Source organism: Macrosteles quadrilineatus, unplaced genomic scaffold (genome assembly GCF_028750875.1).
Source record: "Macrosteles quadrilineatus isolate MER2022 unplaced genomic scaffold, UCM_ALF_1.0 Scaffold_9__3_contigs__length_116548681, whole genome shotgun sequence".
Classification (NCBI taxonomy): Eukaryota; Metazoa; Arthropoda; class Insecta; order Hemiptera; family Cicadellidae; genus Macrosteles; species Macrosteles quadrilineatus.
The window spans coordinates 45,071,353-45,091,415 of NW_026542602.1; the positions used below are offsets into that span (position 1 = coordinate 45,071,353).

At 33.1% G+C, this 20,063-nt stretch overlaps 1 protein-coding gene across 8 annotated transcripts in view; it reads right to left on the reverse strand.

Moving 5' to 3' along the window:
- The window catches only part of LOC129003810 (longitudinals lacking protein-like), a 586,728-nt gene that overhangs the window by 345,821 nt on the left and 220,844 nt on the right, over positions 1–20,063 (reverse strand). The window lies entirely within an intron of this gene.

The window sequence follows — 20,063 nt, forward strand, 5'->3', positions numbered from 1 at the left end:
CAGAACCAGGCGGGTCGGGGCGCGACAGGGCACGACGAGACGCCCTGTCCTGTTGCTGTCACACACAGAACGAGGCAGGGCACGTCAAGTAAAAAGTTTAGCCCCCATAAACCTGAAAATTAATATAGGATTTTTTATTTCTGAGCCTTGAGCCGATTTAGCCAAATTTTAAATTTGACTTTATACTTGGGAGCAGAATAGAAAACAAAATTCAAAGTCATACCTCCAGAGGAGTGGTTTTTGAAATCCTTAAGATATGAACGTTGGCCCTCTCTTTTCTCAACCAAGATAAATTATTAGTAATTCAACCACTGTAGTAATATCATCACTGCATAGTCTTATCAAAGGGTGTAATCTTTGGTCGTATAAATTGTTAGTGTTGTATGTAAATTGTATCAGTTGTAAAATAATCCTTATCAAAATTAGCCATTAAGGGAATAAATCACATGACCGCGCATGCGCAGAAAGTTCTGCCCGGCAGCGACTTGCCTCGGGGCATAATTTTGGAGACCTTCGCATTTTGCCCCGAGGGCGCCCGGGGGCGTCTTTTCGACGTGCCCTGCCTCGCCCGGTCCTGTGTGTGGAGCTCCATAAGCACCCGTGCAATTCCTGTCGCACAAGACGCCCCGGGGCAAAATGCCCTGTCGCGCCCCGCCCCGCCTGGTTCCGTGTGTGGCCGGCCTTAAAGAATCAGCTCGTGCAGCGTTTCCCATTTCGTTTGATGTTTAAATTTAACCTAACCAAAAAACGTGTTATACAGTGTTTTTGAAAGACTAATTATTTATATGATTTATAGTAACTGTAGGAAAAAGACAATGTGTAACACGAGTGCTAAACTGCCTTTGCTGCACTCAAGAAATTTTTTACACTCGCCTACGGCTTTTGCTTCAAAATTTCTCTTTTGTGCAGCAAAGTGCCACTTTGTCCACTAGTTACACAAATAACTATTTAATTTTAGAATTTTGACATTGTGTTTTTGTATCAACAAAATATGTTTTCTTAGTTGTTCCAGTGCTTGGATGCATTTTTAACTACTCATTATTTTTGTTGAATTTCATATTGTTCCTATTATACACTTACAATTTACATCATCAAGTATTCAAAAGTGGCGTAAAATACAATATTAGGGGTTTTTTAACACAGGAGATTGACCCAAAACTGCTTATATTGCAATATTAAGTAGTATAACATTTTCTAGGTTTAGGTATATTTTCGACACTATAACTTATAATTTTAATTTGAGTTTTTTAAGTGTTAAAAGATCCTAATGTAAAGACTGTTAAGCTCTTGTTTTGAGATGAGATATCTAAGAATCTTGCATTTTAATTGTGTATTCAACCCAGTATTGCCCAATAATTATTCTTTTATAACAGGATTCAAGCATAAATTACCTCAAGTATTGTTTATATTATTGTAAGTATAAGTATTATTATTACTATAAATTTGTAGATATGAAGCACACTAAAATGAATGGTTTACCGGGCAAATAAAACAAATGCAGCTAATTGCAAGTGTGCAACTTGAACAAATGTAAAAAAGTTTTTTTCTGCTAACAACTCATGTAGGCTAAATATAAAACGGGAAAATTGAGAAAATAAAAAAAATTGCAAATCATTTCCTACCACATTTCCATTCACAGCATTTCCATCCGTGGCATGCCTGCAAATTCTACTTGATTAACTTGTTAAAATAGTGTCGTTGGTGCTGTGCCAATTAAATTCTAGTTTTCTAGTATTATTTTTTGTTAATATTTCAAAATTTTGATCTCTTTTGTCGCTAGTATGGCTGTAAACCCTTACTTGTTAAATGTTTTTCTGTTAGTTTTAAAAATTATTTTATACTAGTTTTTAAGATACACCAAAGTACTCTTATGCTGAATAGTATTTGTATGTATAGAATTTATTCTATAAAGTTTATTCATTTTTTTGTTTTGTCTTATCATAGGAAAATGTTTAAAGCACTAAATTAATGTTTAGTTACTGTGCTTGAATTTGTATTATTTTTAAAGCATTACAAAGGATTTATTATTACTGTATTTTTTAGAATGAAATTGTGAATTCTTTTTTCAACTATAAATTATAATTGTCATTTATAAATTAGTAAGAACATTTTGATATAACTAATTTTTTATTTAAATATATCAGTTTACTAGCTGTACCCGCGGGCTTCGCCCCGTTTGACTTAATAAGTATTCGCATGGCTCATTCACATCCTGGTTGAAGTTCGTTCGCTACGCTCACTCACCTTTAGGTTGGAGCTCGTTCGCTGCGCTCACTTGCCTTCAGGTAAGCTCGTTCGCTACGCTAACTCGCCTCAAGGTTGAAGTTCGTTCGCTACGCTCACTCACCTTTTGGTTGGAAATTAGCTGTTGTCATAAATTTAAAAAAAATTAATAGTGCTGCACCCTGTTGGTAATCCTTGTAACTTTTATGCTGTTGAACATCATAGAACAGAACCAACTTGTTTAATTGAGACAGCTGTTAAGATTCATTTATTCCTTTTAAATATGAAAAATCATAAGATTAACATGGGGAACTACAGAGCCACTGGGGCGGAGCCCGAAAGGGTTTTTGAGATAAGAATATGCTTTAATGTTAATCAGGAATGTGAGCTATCAGCATGCCAAATTTCAGCCCAATCCGTCCAGTAGTTTATGCGTGATTGAGCAACACACACACAAACATACACACAAACATACACACAAACATACACACAAACTCACAAACTTTCAGATTTATAATATTAGTAAGATAAACAATAAATTTGGATTTAAAATTCCAATTTGAAATAAATTTTAATAAAGGTTTAACTTTTTAAAGGATTCATAGTAACCACAGTTTAGGATTTTTAAAAGTAATGTTCACAAAGTGGGAGTCTTTATTAACACATATTGTATGTAATATAAATTTAGTTAAATATTTAAACACTTGACATTATTTCATAGATCCCCTGTTTTTACGTTTTCCTTTAAATTCAAAACATTGCGTTGTAGTCAAACTTACTGAATTCTATCATTCATATGGCAGTATATACTGTTGTCCTTTATTTTTTAATATTTTTTGTATAGGTAACACACACATTGTACTATAGGCAATATAATTACAATAAAATATTGATTATTTAAAATTCTGCATTTTAATTTATGCCATGAAACTTTGTAGGGCAGTTCTTTTCTTAATACTCACATCTTTTTTTATCAATGATGATGTGAACAATTCAAATAGTTATTGACACAATTTTGTTTACTACTATACATAATAAATTTGAAAACAAGTTCATTAAACAAAACAGGGGTTTTAAGCCAGTGGAGAGATAATTATGTGCTAATTTTATTCTAAATATAATTATTTAACCTGAACTAGCCCTATAAAAATCATCTTTTGAATTGATTTTCCATTGTGAATCCATCTTTTTCAAATACAGCATTGCTTTATAATAGCTTTATGCTATGAAGCACAAGACTATTAGGCTTAAACTAAGTCCAGACCAAATCAGACGAAGTTGGAAAGGGGGATCGTCTAAACTAGATTTTAGATCAAACCCAAAGAGCAATGTCTGAAGATGATATTGGATGAAATGCAAGAGGGAGCAGGTATCTAGCATCCTGAATCCCATATTTTTTACAAATTATAAAAAAAGGTTGTTTAAAGTTTTTTTTTGGGCTTAGAGGCTAAATTCTTTCAAGTCGTTCTCTGGACTCCCTTTCCTCCGTTCTCTGCTTGGTTCCATGTCTTATCCCTGGTTAACCCTTTCAGTGTGTAAGGGGTGAAAGCTGGTAACAATAAGACCCCTGGTTCACCAAGCGGATGACCGGCTACAGGCAATCAAATTGAATCCAGTTACACTACAATGGCTAGCAGTGTGGCCGAAAATGGGCCACTTGGGTGGCAAAAACGGCCACGGAAACGGTGGCTGCTCTCAATATATAGTAGCTGACCGTGGCTTCTCCGAAATGTGGAATTGCACTGTTTAGCATTTAGCTGTATAGGAGCCTGTTACACTATAGTGGCCGGCACGTCACTAGTCATGCAGCCATATGCGTGCATCTCGGCGCATCTGGGAAGTGTTCAATAAAAAATCAGTGTGCCAATTGTTGTTTGTCAGTGGGACTTGTTTTACCTCTATGTGTAGTTTATTTAGTCTTCCACAACATATGACGTTAGTGGTAGTGAACATTATAACGGAACACCTAAAGAGCAAACACAGGGAATGAGGTAAAAATTGCAAAGAAAAATTGAAATTACTGCCTAAGGTTTTTGATCACAAAGTTAACACAGAAAGTTTGATTTATGAAGTGGGAAATAAAATGCTCTTTGGGACTGTACTCTAATCAAACAGAAAACTGATCTGCGTTGAACAGTCCATAAGTTAGCTAGATGAACAGTGACGTACCCAGAGACCAAGTCAGTCGCAAGCCACTGAAGTGTTCAACAGGTCTGAGGGTTCAAAAATATTTCGAAAAGTGGAAGATCTCTTGAGGATTCAGCATTTAAAAGTAATAGTGACTCTTTCCAATTGCTTACTGCTTTGTTTTCCTCGGAGAGATTGGCAGCCTTTAGGTCTTTAATTTTGGACTTTTCAATTATCTTGGTTCTCCCCATCATTATAAAATTTTAAAACTAAAAATTATTAAAAAACTGGGTACTTTATGTGTGATTAATTCATCTTTAAGTAGATGTTGCATACAAATTTGTTTAAAATCCCTGATTGTCTTTCAGACTGGTGTAGACCAGTTCAGAGGCCAAAATAGGGTACAGAAAACAATTGTCAAGTAATTCTTAATTGTTTAAGACTTACGCTGTTTAAAATTGGTCAAGAAAACCAATGGACAACTGTACTTGTATGTAGTTACATGCCTAAGCTGGGTATACTATTACACTTACTAGTTTAAAGCTTAAAATAATTCATTGTTAGCTTTTAAATAACTCACTAGACCATAAGCAGTGTCCTAAAGATATTACATTCCTAGGTTACACTAAAGCCATTACAAAAATCTTACAATGAGTTTTCAAAAATTATTCTTTTATTTTAGTCATTCAAATTTTTAAATGACACCTAGTTACTGAAACAATAAAGTTCCAAAAATATGTGAAAACATTACATTTATATTAATGAACATGAGTAGACTTTCCCTTTTTTATTTTCATTTATTTTATTTTACATCCAAATTTTTATTTGTTTCTTAATTTGTTTATTTTATATTAAGTTTTAAATACTTAAATACTTTAAATACTTTCTTATTAAATGGCGACCATACAAAGTAGGTATTTTAAGCCATGTATGAATGGAGATGAGTGTAGGATGAGTGGCGCGATCTTGTAAACCTTATCTTTATGTTTAAATCTTCTGCCTTCATACCCATATCGATTGCCAAGACCTGATGACATTTGCCTATTTTTGAAAAGGACCTATTAATTTATTCACAACACCAATGGACACTCAGTAATTTTTCATATGTATAATCATTATTACTTAACTGATGTAATGTAGCAAAAGCAAAAAATGTACCCAACAAATGAAGTAAACCAATAAGAAACTATTTGGAAAAATGGTTATACAAATTGTATAAAATATAATTTTGACCTATAACTGTCTTTGAAAACATAGCTCCAACGTTTTATGCAGCTCATTATTTCCTCTCTGACAAAACTCTTTTCCAGATGGAGCTTACTTGCATTATCCCACCTTCGACCTGTGGAACAACATGTTTAGTGGAGACGAAAAAGAAGAAGATGACGATGGCATTTTGGAAGGAAGAGAAGAGGAAAACGATGGCATGCTGGCAAGTATCGCTTTGGAATGTCTGATCACAGAAGATTCTGCTACAACAATGCAAATCCCGGAAACAGTCAAAAGGAAACGAGGGAGGAAAAAGAAATCTGAGATTCCTGTACAGGTTGAAGCTGTTGAAACAGTTGTGAAGCCAAAGAGGAAAAGGTTGAATATGGTTGAACCTGGTGGTCCGTTCTATTGCGATAATCCCGGATGTGGGAAGTTCTACTGTCGGAGAAGAGAGTTGAACAGGCACAAGCGCTACGGATGTGGAACCCCGCCGCAGTTTAAATGTGAATATTGTCCGCTCAGAACGGCCCAAAGGTACAACCTGGTGACTCACATGAGGATGAAACACGGAGACCAATGTTTCATGGGACACGAGGCCATCTAACACTTTTAGAACCTAGTGGAATCATCTGTTGTATTATTGGTATCATTGTGAAATTTGATTGTTGATTTAACAGTAATTGTCTTTAAAATGTTTATGGGCCGGTGTGATTAGAATAGTGCTTTTTGTCTCAACTGTGTCAGTTTAACATTGTTGCTAGATATTTCACCCTTACTTTGAAGAGACATTTTCAGTGACTAAGATAAGACCTAAAGCCTAAAATGAGTCTTCAACCTATTGATTGAGGATACTTCTTCAAAGTAAGATCAACATCTGCCAGAAATATCTAACTGACAACTCAGTTGACACCAAAAAGCACTATGGATTCTAAAGTAGTCATTGTATTATTTGTGATTTCTGTTAATGTAAAACTCAAAGAGATGTCCAAAAATTAGGTATTATAATGTGTTAATTTAAATTAATTTGTTCTCTCGATCTCACTGACCGCTGATCTATGAAAAATCCCAATTTGGCGGTTAGGTAAAATGTTAACCAAGCAGAATGTATACCCTACCGTTAGTGAATACTAAGTCTTCTGAATGCCATTCCATTACGGTATGGGTTTTACCATGGATAAAACATACTCCCTTGGTAGATTTCTCATCCTTATAGAACAGCTGAAGCCATTTTTATTGTTAATTCTGTACAGTACATTGTAGAGGCCATGTTTTGTTTACAATTTGTTTCTTGTTATTTCAGTCATTTAAAGTCTTGTTTAACCAAATAATACAATGGAATCATACACAATAACTCGTCCCCCAACATATAACCTAACAGTAAAGCTCAAATCATGAAATTAACCTTAAAAACACAAAATTTAATTGACACTAGCGCCCAGTGTCACCGTACATGAACTAGAAACAAAAAACTAGCTTCAAAACTTACAATGGGGTGAGGAGTTTACTTGTGTTGGTTGGTCTATGGTTTTACAAATACTTAGCCTAAAAAATAATTAATTAACGTTTACCATTTTTAACACAAATATTTTAAGTTACCATTTGTTGGTTGATTTAGTTACCATTTTCATTATACCTAGTTAAAATTAAAGATCCACAATGAAAATGTTAAGAATGAAGAATAAATATATGAAATAAAAATTAATAATGAAGTAAGCATTAACGGTGGCAATGTTGTTGCCCTTGAAAATGATTTTTTTAAGTATCATATTTATAGTAGTCTTTTTATCTTTTTTCCAATTTAAACCAATATTATTCACCTTGATGTTTTAAGTGTGTTAGTTGTTGTGGTTGTCATCAACATCTCTATAAATTTGACGAAACCATGAGACAAGCTATTTTTTCTAGTCCTTATTGGTCTGAAGTGGTTTTTTATACATTATTTTTTTTATTAAACATATAAAAATGTTAGTATGAAAACTGCTAACTATATTTTTTTAAATGTTCAAAAGGGGTACTAAATGATGAAATTACAGATTTATATATTTATTTATTTTAAAGGTTAACAAACACAGTAATTTTTAATATTAACAATTATGTGTTGGAATTGCTAAAAATCAAATAAAACCAATGAATCACCCCCACCAAATAATGCAAAGTAAAATAGTTGTTAGTATTTTTAATGATGAACAAAGACTTAAGTTATAGTTTTCCATACCGTGTAGGTTTAATATATTTATTTTGTTTATGCATAATGCCAGAAGTATTTTTTTATTGCTGTTTGGTAAAAACTATTAAAATATTTATACTTTTTAGCTCTGTATATTTTTTTCCACTAAAACAAAATGTCTTTTTTCTCTTTTCAAAATTACACTTCAAAACAGTAAAAGACATGTAGGACTGTTTCTTTTTATTCTTTTTAGCAAGACTGATCTTCTTAAAGGCCATTAAGTAAATAGCTGTGATATTTGTTTATTAAAAATACTCCTTTTGAATTAGTGTACCGGTACTGGTATTTACTGACTATAGGCTCTACTGGAGAAATTTTGTAAAGATTATCTTTCGTTAATGGAGAGTAGAGAAAATTATTTTATTCACAAAGTTGGCCAGCCTGTAGTGTGAGACTCCTGAATTGATCAGACTACCGTGATAATTAAAAATACCCTCTACTCTGTTGGTCTGGACCTGGGATTTTTTGTCACATTCTGTAAGGATTAATAGTAAAGACATATAGCAAAATAAAATCTGATTGTGTAAAACACCTTATACGTTTTAGTTTTTCAGTAACTAATTATTTTTTTAAATTAAGTTTTTTTTTATTTAGTTGTATAGTTACTTTTAAAGTATTTACAATTTTTTTATTCCATAAATATTTTTATTAAGAGTCTGATTTTAACCATACCAATTTATTTTTTTATTTATTTTTTTATTTTATGTTTAGTAATTTATTGCTCTCTAAGTTTATGAATTCATGAGGACATTTTTCCAGTTTTTTTTTTTTTTTAATTTAGTTATTAATTGTAAATGAACATCAGAACAGATATAGTATTTAATGCAACAAAGTTATAATTTGTTTCCGTAGATGTCTGCTACTGAAAAACCATATAAAATTATTGCTTGTAGCTTTGGCAAAAGTATACATAATTTCTGATTATATGAATTTAGTAAAATGATGGACATCAATAAAAATATGCCAACATTTAAATTTGTTTGATCAGTGATGTTTATTTACCAAGTTTTTTTTTATGAAACCAAACAAAAGGATTTAGTTTAAATTCTAGTCCTAAATTACTGCTAAAGATTCTATAAGAGTTATTATAAATGTTGACTATTTATATGTATGATAGTTTTAAAAGGTTTTTATTTATTTGGTTTAACATATTAGCCATATTCTGTTAGATCTTATGAAACAGTTTGGTTTCATATTCAGTGTAAATATTTAAGAAATGTACATAAAAGTAGTTAAAACACAGGATTTTTTATTTTTTGTAAATAGTAATTTATCAAGAGCTATTTAATTTTTGTTATGTTCCTACTAATATAAATAGTTTAAAACGTGAAGATATAGGCTACACCAGTAGAAATATATTTGTATACAAATGTATTAATAAAGAAATTGTTGTTGGCTTGGCCTCTTATTTATTTATGATGAAATGCGCCTCAGTCCGTACATGTTTTAACATACAGTATAATGATCCTTGGTTACCTGCTTTAAATTGACCCCATTCACAACAAACTAAAGCATTAGTAAAAATATTCATTTTAAAATTGTTCAGAACATTAAATAGAAGTTATAAAAATAGTTATGTATTCATCAAATATATTTTTACACTGTGCATCAATTTGTATAAGCATTAATAATGTTATCCTGATTAAACTTTAATAATTTCCATCTTCTAACATTACAATTAAACTAATTTATGACTTTTAAAATGTTAGAAGTTAGCAAACTTGTTAAATAATTTTTTTGCAAATATAAAATAGTATATTTTAAAATATTAAGAAGTTTGTTGATGTAAAGTTTAAAATAAGTATTTTTTTAGCCACCCTATGCAATTTTATTTATCAGGTATGTTATGTGTTTTACTAAAAAAACATGATCCTTTAACCTGTATACCTGTAAAACCTTTAAAAACACTAATGTAAAATGTAAGGTCTATTTTAGTCAATATTTATTCATTTTTCTGTTAATATATTAATTTGAGATTGCCTGCGGAAAATTTCCTCAGGTAGGAGGACAAACCCTCATCTAGTTCCATGGGTTGGAAAAAACCCCTCCCCCTCATTTGTTTGTTTTTGTTGTCACAAACTTTATTTTTTCTAAACCCCTTCAAAGCTTATTTTGTTTTAATTTATTCTTTTCTCAAGGGCAATTATTGTGCTCCAGTGTGTCAAGTTATTACTTATATGCCAAGTTGAAGTTACTTATATTATTATTATTTTTAAATTTCCATTGATAAAATATTCATATTCATATTTAGTGGTCAAAATATTGCTTCTTAAGTCTTGTCAATATTTTATTTTATTTTTAGGGTTCTTTTTGTGTGTTATTGATTTGTTTTCTCAGGTTTTGAAGCAACGTATCAGAAAAAGGTATGTTATCACAAGCTCTTTTTCTTAAATTTAAACCTGTAACATTTAACTATTTAAGTAGCAACTTGCGTCATTCTTGAAAAATCAAGGAAGTAGTTTAATTGAAAGTAATACAACTGCATAGCAGTTGTCAACTTTCTTTTTAGATTTGGAAAATAATGTTGAAACTCTTTTGAAGATTCTGTCCCTCCAATTTTTAATATCATTAATTTTCTTACTTTTCCCAAAGTAATACATTCCTTCCTGGTGCAAATATAAATTTTTATTACAACCTTTCATTCATATTGTTAAAAGTGTTTTCCTCTCTTACAAATACAAATTACTTTTCCTTTTTATTTTTTGTATGATGTGCAAACTTATTTCTGGCATGACGAAATGGTATGATAAGGTCCTGGACAATTTTTAGTAGTAGTTTTCATTTCAATAATATATTTCAGTGTAAAGGAAAAGGTTTATTGGATTTTGGTTATTTTAATTTTAAAAGCAACTTATATAAACAACAGCCTGAGCTACTGGTCAAGTTTCAAAAATAATACTCTATACAAAATTACCCAATTTATGTTGCACAGTTAAAATACTTTTGTAACGTAAATAAAACAGTTATTTAAGTAGTATTTTTTTTAATGACAAGTCTAGAAATTTGTGATTTTGAACAAATAAAAGTGCACAAGATAATTTATTATGTTACTTCAGGTTTTTAAAAATGATTAAGTTAATGTTTTCTAAATTTTTGCACCAGAGGATAAATAACAAGGATATGCGGGACTTAGTTAATTAATTGGTGGTGGGTTTTATAAGGTAGAAAACTGTTAAACCCGTTTGCATTATATAGAAAATGCATGCCCAGGAATGCTATCTACTGAAATAAACATGATTAAGTTGAATATTCTGGTAAACTAATTTATTATGTAATGTTTCAAATCAGAATCTATTCAAGAATGAAAGCCTAATAATGGTGTTGCTTTTATCTTGCACCTTGAATTTATAAATTTCATCAAGGCAAAATTTAATTTCTGTAGTACTATTAAACATTTTGAATTCAACAGGAAAATTTATTGGCACCAAGCACTATGAATGATTTTTTTTTCAGGAAGAACAATTTTTATGCTAGTGAGGCCAAAATGAATGAGGGTATTGTACTTAGATAATGGTTGTTTTACTGGCAACAGTTTTAAAGATGTGTTTCAGAGTTTGAAATTCCTAAAAATTGATCTGATAAATTCAGTTAAACCTATCAATTTCCGTCTGCACTTTTAGATAGGAACAGGAACTCTAAGCAACCGTACTCTTGCGAAAACTGCGGCAAGTCCTACAAGAACCAGCGTTCGGTGATTGACCACAAGAGGATTTTCTGCGGCAAGGAGCCTACGATGCTGTGTCCGATGTGTCCTAAGAAATACTTCCGTCCGTACGATCTCAACGTCCACATCCGATACTCTCACAAACTGGCCGACCAGCTGATCTAGAAGGTGAATACTGGTGTAAAATACTTAAAACTGAATCAATTATTAACTGAGAATTTTTTTGTCAGAATAGCAGGGCTATCGGAATGTGAAAGAGTCCACTTTGAGACAAGTGACACACAAAAATTGACTGTATACTGTAAAAATATGAATATTTGCCTATTACTATTATAAGGAAGGCGCCTATTTTTATTATAAGAAAGGTTAGAGTAGGAAAGGAAGTTCCTGGCCACTATTAAACCTAAAAACATCTCACTTCCTAACTTAAACCACCCTTAGTTTATCATCCTGCCAGTGACAGTGAAACATTTAAATGTTTGTATATATATTGTATATTTATTTTGTTTTTCTTTAGCCAGAGTGAACTCTTTCTATTTAGGTAAGCTGGATATACTAATGAAACCCTTAAGGGTGCGCTCTACCTCAGATCGGAAATCTCAGCTCGGGCTTCAGTTGCTATGTTGTACCATTGGACAGCGCCGAGAGAAGCGTTTGCAGAGGTTTCCAAGATTTCTGTTTTCGAATTAACCAATAATGATAGCTACACACTCTAAACAGCTTATTGTAGTTCAAAGACCAATCTATAGGCCTGCGTTTTTCAAATTTTCAAATAACGTTTTTTTAATGAGTTACGGTTAGTTGAAAAGACCGTTTTTCTTGTCCTACAAATCAAGTTTATAAGGTGTGTATTTAAAATAATTGAAATATTGAAACGCAGAACTATAGAAAATTTCATCCTCTTTAATATGAGACCTTAACTTTGATTCTACCTTCAATGTAGCAGGTGAAAACAGAAATCTTGCAAACCCTTGCATTCGGTGGCACGTCAGGGGTAAAGTGCGCCCTAAAAACAGGCCCTTGTGCTCTATGTTTCATCATTATCCTCAATTGATTGGTAATTTAGGTTTGATTTAGTTTCATTTGTCATGTAAAAAAATCTAATAATTTTGTTTGGGTGTATGATAAGGAAAGAATAAAAATAGCTGTGGTAAAAATGTAAAGTTTAAATTTAATTATCATCTTCTATTAGAACACCCAACACCCTATCATGCGGACAAACTTAATATAAAGAAAGCTTGTCTAGGTTATGTCTGTACATTTTGTAAATATTTTGTTCTACTTTAACATTTCAAAAATTTTTTTACGTCTTGAAAAATATTTGTGTACAGGTATTGAAAATAGTTAATTTAATTAATTGAATTATATCCAAATAAAGTTATAGCAATATTTTATTATTCGTCAAAGCTCTCTCTAGATTAACAATATGTTTACCAAGCGAGTGTATTTTGTACATTTTCAATCTTCTTCATTGTTTTTATTATTTTCTTCCAATTCTTTTATTTTTTAAAACAAGTAACATGCAGTGCAGATTGCAAAATACTGATTTTTGCTGCTTTGTGAGCAAAATAATAGTATGTTTAATTTTGAATGGCTTGTAGCCAATTCGATTCAAACATTAGTATGTATATTTTCACCACACTATGATGTTTTTAGCTGTTTTACATACGTTAATTGGAGCCTGAAAGTTACGTTTTGCTGGCCATGCCAGCTGTCATCGTAATTTGGGGGCTGAGCAGGTTTTTACATCCCTAGGGCCGCAAAATCAGCTGCCCGCTTACTTTCTTAAAACATGAATGCATATTAAATACACAATCAGTATCCATAGCATTGCAATAGAATTGTTTTATTGTCACCGCTGCCTAGCAACTATTTATTATTATTTTTGCTGATTCCTCAAATTATTTCTTCACATAACCTTAAAGTTGTAGTTGTGTTGACTATCAGTGTGCATTATTATTTGGTGAATAGTGGTAATAAGGTATAGTGTGGTGAAAAATAGCATTTGTAGGTACCACGGACCGAAATAGTTTTGCAGCTCTCGATCGTTTTAAGTTCTCGACTTCATCTTGAACTTAAAAACTATCTGGAGCCGGCAAAACCTCATTTTCGGCCCTAGGTACAAAATATACTATTAATTTATTTTTGTAATTCGTTTTCAAACATCATTTTGATTATTGGACTGATTTAATCAGCATAAGATAGTATTTAAATCTTTTCTTCTTTTAATCAAAATAATAATTTTTGTTTCAGATTGAATCAACCTGGGTTTTACTGAAGATCTTCTTTAAGTGTAAGACGTCATCAACAAGAGATAAAGTTGAAATCTTTATCATTTAACTTTTGTTATACATTTTTAAACTTGAGCCCACTATGTTGCAATTTTGTTAGGATTATAGTTTACTTTTGTTTTAAGCGAAGTTTTTGACAAGTCCCAATTAGTAGTGTAAGCTTTAACCATGAATATGTTTTAAGATGCTCATTATTAAAAGAATGTTCCTATATTTTATTCATGTTGTTATTTTTTTAATGTGTAAACAAAAAATGTGTATTATGAAAATTGAGACTTTTAAATATTATATGTTTAAATTAGTTATTAATTAATGTTAAACAATGAAATAACCAGATAATACCTCCTAAAGTATTTGGTAAAAACATTTAGTTTTTAAGATTTATAAATGTAAATAAATTTTGTTCTTACTAATGTCCTAGTTTCTTTTGCCCTCAATTGTCTAAATCATTAGCATTCAATAGATTTACTTCTAGTGGAAGTGGAATAATTATATTCCAGTTTGTAGCAGTGAATAAACAATTAAATTCAAATTGGAAATAATCCATACCCTTAAAGTACTTTACCAATTGCAGATTCAAAAGTCTAAAACTTTAAGGATTGAGAGTAAAAATTCCTTTCTCTGCATTAGTCAAATAGTATTGACTACTAATTTTGAATATATATTTGCATAAGAACTTTTTACTTGGAGTTTTCCATAAAATTACTTATATAACTTGTTTGGCAAAACCAGACAAGCTAAATGATAGAAATATTTTTTAATTAATTATTAGAAAACAAGAAATAAAAGTATACATCCAAACACACTCTATATACAAGAGAGAAAATGTCTATAAATAAGCTCCAGATCATGTATGAGTATCTTATAAAATGGGGGGGGGTTTCACTGTATACATCACACAAAACTAAGGCTCAATACAATTATTTTTCCTTTTTATATACATTAAAATGTAAATTAAACTATACCAATACTTAGTTTTCTATCCAACTAAACTATACAACATTCACTTCCTCGAAGAAAAAAATCCACCCTAATACGTGGAAGTGAGTGTTTTAATGTTTTTTTAATGTTGAAAAAGAAAAGTTAATTTACATGTTTAATGTTTCGGGTCAGTATGATAAATCCATATATGGATAAGTTTATTCAATGGTATGACTCTCTTTTAAATTGCATTTTATGTTTTCTGACTAGTCTAATAAACTCAGGTGATACAGGTTTGTCTGCAAGGATATGGGTCTGTCAGAACTGTGGCGGAACATTCCGCAGAAAGAAGACTCTAAACTACCACACGAAAGTGACCTGTGGGAAGGAGCCGCAGTTCTACTGCTCTGTCTGCAGTAGACGCTTCTACCAGTTTGTCAATCTGAAGAAACACTCTTGCCTTGCCAGGCCCAAAGTCTATCTTAGTTAACGGATTGTGTAGGAACATTTCGCATCATGATTCTCAACTACCAAAACAAAGTGACCTGTGGGAAGGAGCCACAGTTGTACTGCTCTGTCTGCAGTAAACGCTTCTACCAGTTAGTCAATCTGAAGAAACACTCTTGCCTTGCCAGGCCCAAAGTCTATCTTAGTTAACCAACTGTGGAGGAACACTCCACATCAAGACTCTTAACTACCAAAACAAAGTGACCTGTGGGAAGGAGCCGCAGTTCTACTGCTCTGTCTGCAGTAGACGCTTCTACCAGTTTGTCAATCTGAAGAAACACTCTTGCCTTGCCAGGCTCAAAGTCTATCTTAGTTAACCAACTGTGGAGGAACACTCCACATCAAGACTCTTAACTACCAAAACAAAGTGACCTGTGGGAAGGAGCCGCAGTTCTACTGCTCTGTCTGCAGTAGACGCTTCTACCAGTTTGTCAATCTGAAGAAACACTCTTGCCTTGCCAGGCTCAAAGTCTATCTTAGTTAACCAACTGTGGAGGAACACTCCACATCAAGACTCTTAACTACCAAAACAAAGTGACCTGTGGGAAGGAGCCGCAGTTCTACTGCTCTGTCTGCAGTAGACGCTTCTACCAGTTTGTCAATCTGAAGAAACACTCTTGCCTTGCCAGGCCCAAAGTCTATCTTAGTTAACGGATTGTGTAGGAACATTTCGCATCATGATTCTCAACTACCAAAACAAAGTGACCTGTGGGAAGGAGCCACAGTTGTACTGCTCTGTCTGCAGTAAACGCTTCTACCAGTTAGTCAATCTGAAGAAACACTCTTGCCTTGCCAGGCCCAAAGTCTATCTTAGTTAACCAACTGTGGAGGAACACTCCACATCAAGACTCTTAACTACCAAAACAAAGTGACCTGTGGGAAGGAGCCGCAGTTCTACTGCTCTGTCTGCAGTAGACGCTTCTACCAGTTTGTCAATCTGAAGAAACACTCTTGCCTTGCCAGGCTCAAAGTCTATCTTAGTTAACCAACTGTGGAGGAACACTCCACATCAAGACTCTTAACTACCAAAACAAAGTGACCTGTGGGAAGGAGCCGCAGTTCAATTGCTCTGTCTGCAGTAGACTCTTCTACCAGTTGGTCAATCTGAAGAAACACTCTTGCCTTTTGTTCTGTATGTATTTAGAACAAATAATAAATGTATTTATCAAGGTACAATTTTAACCAACTTTATTCAACACATATTAAAAACAAAGTGAACATGTAAACATTATAACCAGCTGATAATAGTTATAGAATAAATTTAAGTAAATAAGTAAAGATAGACATTTAGGATGTAACACCTCCCCTTCTTAGTGAGTTTCATAAGTTAAGTCTATCGACGGGTTTATGTGTCCGTTTTGATCGTCTCACTGTCATAGCGGAAGCTGGTGCCACTGGAACATCTGACATGTTGTTACTGGTCTCTGGTGCCACTGGAACATCTGACATGTTGTTACTGGTCTCTGGTGCCACTGGAACATCTGACATGTTGTTACTGGTCTCTGGATCATCTGGTATGTTGGGATCATTGGCCTCTGGATTAATGTTGTGATAATTTGTTGCGTGGTTTTCGGTTGGTTCCTCTCTGACTTCTCCAAAATTTGTTGGTATGAATACTTGATTTTGCTCATTCCTTAATGAAAATTCACACAAGTCCCTCCCTGAGCGTCTAATTTGGTCTTGATGTCGTCTGATTGGGCCACTGCTTGTGGTTATTTCATAATTTCTTGGTCCTTCTTTTTTGTTGATCTTTCCAAACCCCCATTTGTTGCAGGTTCCATAGAGGCGGTAGGCGACAGGGTCTTGAGCTTTAAAGGACTTTTGCCTGTCACGGTCTTGAGCTTTAAAGGACTTTTGCCTGTCACGGTCTTGAGCTTTAAAGGACTTTTGCCTGTCACAGTCTGTGTCAAACTTCTGGTTCATTTTTTTGTGACAAATCAGGATACAATAAGTCAAGTCTTGATCGAATTTGACGTCCAATAAAGAGATGTGAAGGAGATTGTCCTGTAGTACTATGTGGAGCTCTTCGATAGGCCATTAAATATCTCTGCAGTTTTATTTCGATAGAGCCTTCCTCAAAGTGCATGGCTCTGATGGTATCTTTCAAGTCTTGCACATAGCGTTCTACTTGACCATTAGTAGCAGGATGGTAAGGTGCTGATCTCTTGTGTCTAATTCCATTTGATTTAAGAAATTTTTCAAACTCTAATGAAACAAATTGCCTTCCGTTGTCTGACACTAATATGTCAGGGATTCCAAAGGAGCCGAAGAATTTACGCAAAGCCTCAATAGTTTTATGTGAATTTATGGTTGTAAGTGTTATAATTTCTGGCCATTTACTGTAGGCATCCACAATTAGGAGAAAATAATGGCCATAAAATGGTCCAGCAAAATCAACATGAATTCTTTGCATAGGCCTTGAAGGATATTCCCAATGGTGAACTGGTGCTTTGGGTGATTCATGCTGTACTCGTTGACATCCCAAACAGTTTAAGGTCATATTCTCAATGTCTGCATCAATTTTAGGCCACCAAACATACGAACGAGCTAGTCCCTTCATGCGAACTATACCCACATGAGCCTCATGAAGTTCTTTCAAAATTCTTGCACGAAGTTGTTTGGGAATCACGACACGATTCCCTTTTAATAAGCATCCAAGCTGAATTGACCATTCTTGTTCGTTAGAAGACATCGGGTGATGGATTGGCTCCCCTCTGATTAGTGATTGATAAATATCTCTAAGATCTGGATCAGATTGTGTATTTTTTGCTATTTCTTCAGCTGTGACAGGTAAAGTGTAGATTTGTTCTATTTCATGAACATCGGCTGAGTCAATAACAGCAGCTTCTTCAACATTTTTAGGTAGTCTTGAAAGTGCATCAGCATTAACATTGTCTTTGGTTGATTTATACTTTATGTCAAATGAAAATGCCTGAAGGAATATAGCATAATGTTGTAGTCTTGTTGCGGCCATAAGTGGTATTCCATTTTTCGGTCCAAATATAGATACCAGGGGTTTGTGGTCTGTAACTAGGGTGAAATGACGTCCATAAAGGTATTGGTAAAAGTGTTTAACTCCAAAATAAATTGTCAGGGCTTCTTTTTGTATGACACTGTACTGTTTTTGTGTTTGTGATAGTGTTTTGGAAGCAAATGTCTATCTTTACTTATTTACTTAAATTTATTCTATAACTATTATCAGCTGGTTATAATGTTTACATGTTCACTTTGTTTTTAGGTTTTTGAAAACTTTTCTGTTGTACAACATTTAAGTTAACCGGCAATTCATTGTTTTCATGATTGAATTTCGATTGGATTGTTATTGAATCGTTTTGAGCCTTTTCAATTACTTGAGCCATGTCTACAGCTTTTTCAAAACTCAAATCACTGTCACTTAGAGTAATTAATCTTGTCTGTATTTTTTCATCCCTTAGTCCGAGTATGAATTGATTTCTCAGGGCTTTTGACAGAAATGTGCCGAAATTACAATATCTAGACAACTTTCTAAGATCCAATGAAAATTCAGAAATGTTTTCTCCTTCATATTGATGTCTACAATGAAATTTGAATGTCTCTGATACTTCATTTGGTTTCGGTGTAAAATGTGAATTAAGAGTTTGAACTAATTCAGCATAGGATTTAGTTATAGGTGATACAGGATGCAATATATCCCTAAGTTTACTGTAAGTGTCTGATCCAATACAGTGAAGTAACGTAATTTTCTTTTTATCTTCCGAAATGTTGTTATAAATGAATGATATCTCTAGTCTTTCCATATACATTTCCCATGTTTCATATCTTTCATTGAAGGGCCCAATCAATGCTGAGTTAATCATTTGAATGTTTTGAGAGGTATTTGAATTACTTGTACTCACCTCCATCGTCGCCAAATTGTTCTGTATGTATTTAGAACAAATAATAAATGTATTTATCAAGGTACAATTTTAACCAACTTTATTCAACACATATTAAAAACAAAGTGAACATGTAAACATTATAACCAGCTGATAATAGTTATAGAATAAATTTAAGTAAATAAGTAAAGATAGACATTTAGGATGTAACACCTTTCCAGGCCCAAAGTCTTATCTTAGTTAACTGATTGTGGAGGAACATTCCGGGGAAAGAAGACTCTCAACTACCACACCAACGTGACCTGTGGGAAGGAGCGGCAGGTGTACTGCTCTGTCTTTCTGCTAAAAGTTTATTTTAACTTTATCAACCAGTTTTTTTTTATTTGTGAAATTTGCTAGAATAAACTTTTACTTGTCAGAAATACACTACCTGAGATTGATTTTAGGGAAAAGTAATTCAACTTAATATGCCTCTCTGTTTTTGGGATAGTATTTTCAGGAATTGTTACAATCAGACTTTTAGCCCTACTTACTTCATGTTTGCGCTTAAAACCAACAAGGTACAATAGAGGTCAATTTATTATTTGATTCTTTCAATTGTTCAAAAGTAGAAATTTTTTACTCATTGAATTATTGATTGAATAATATTAATATTTGTTAATTATTTAAGTAATTCGGCAGTAATCCTTAATCTTAATTTTTGATGGAGGTTGACGGCCTCTTTTAACCTCTTATTTGCTTGTCCACCTAGGCCTCGGGCCTGTGCATGTAACTTATCCAGCAAAGCAAGGGGTGAGCTGGTATAGGACAAGGGTGAACTGTACTGATAAAAGTAGTGCCAGGTATCAGTATCCGATCCCACAACATCTGACTTGGGCCCAACGTGGGCACTAACGTCTAAGCCACTGACTCACCATTATCCCTTTGAATAATTTTCCAAAAATTTCCTCTTGAAATCCTTAACAAAAAATACATCGTTCATTACAGCTTTTAAATCAACAGAAATATTCATCAGTTTTTTTATGACTCCTGTACAC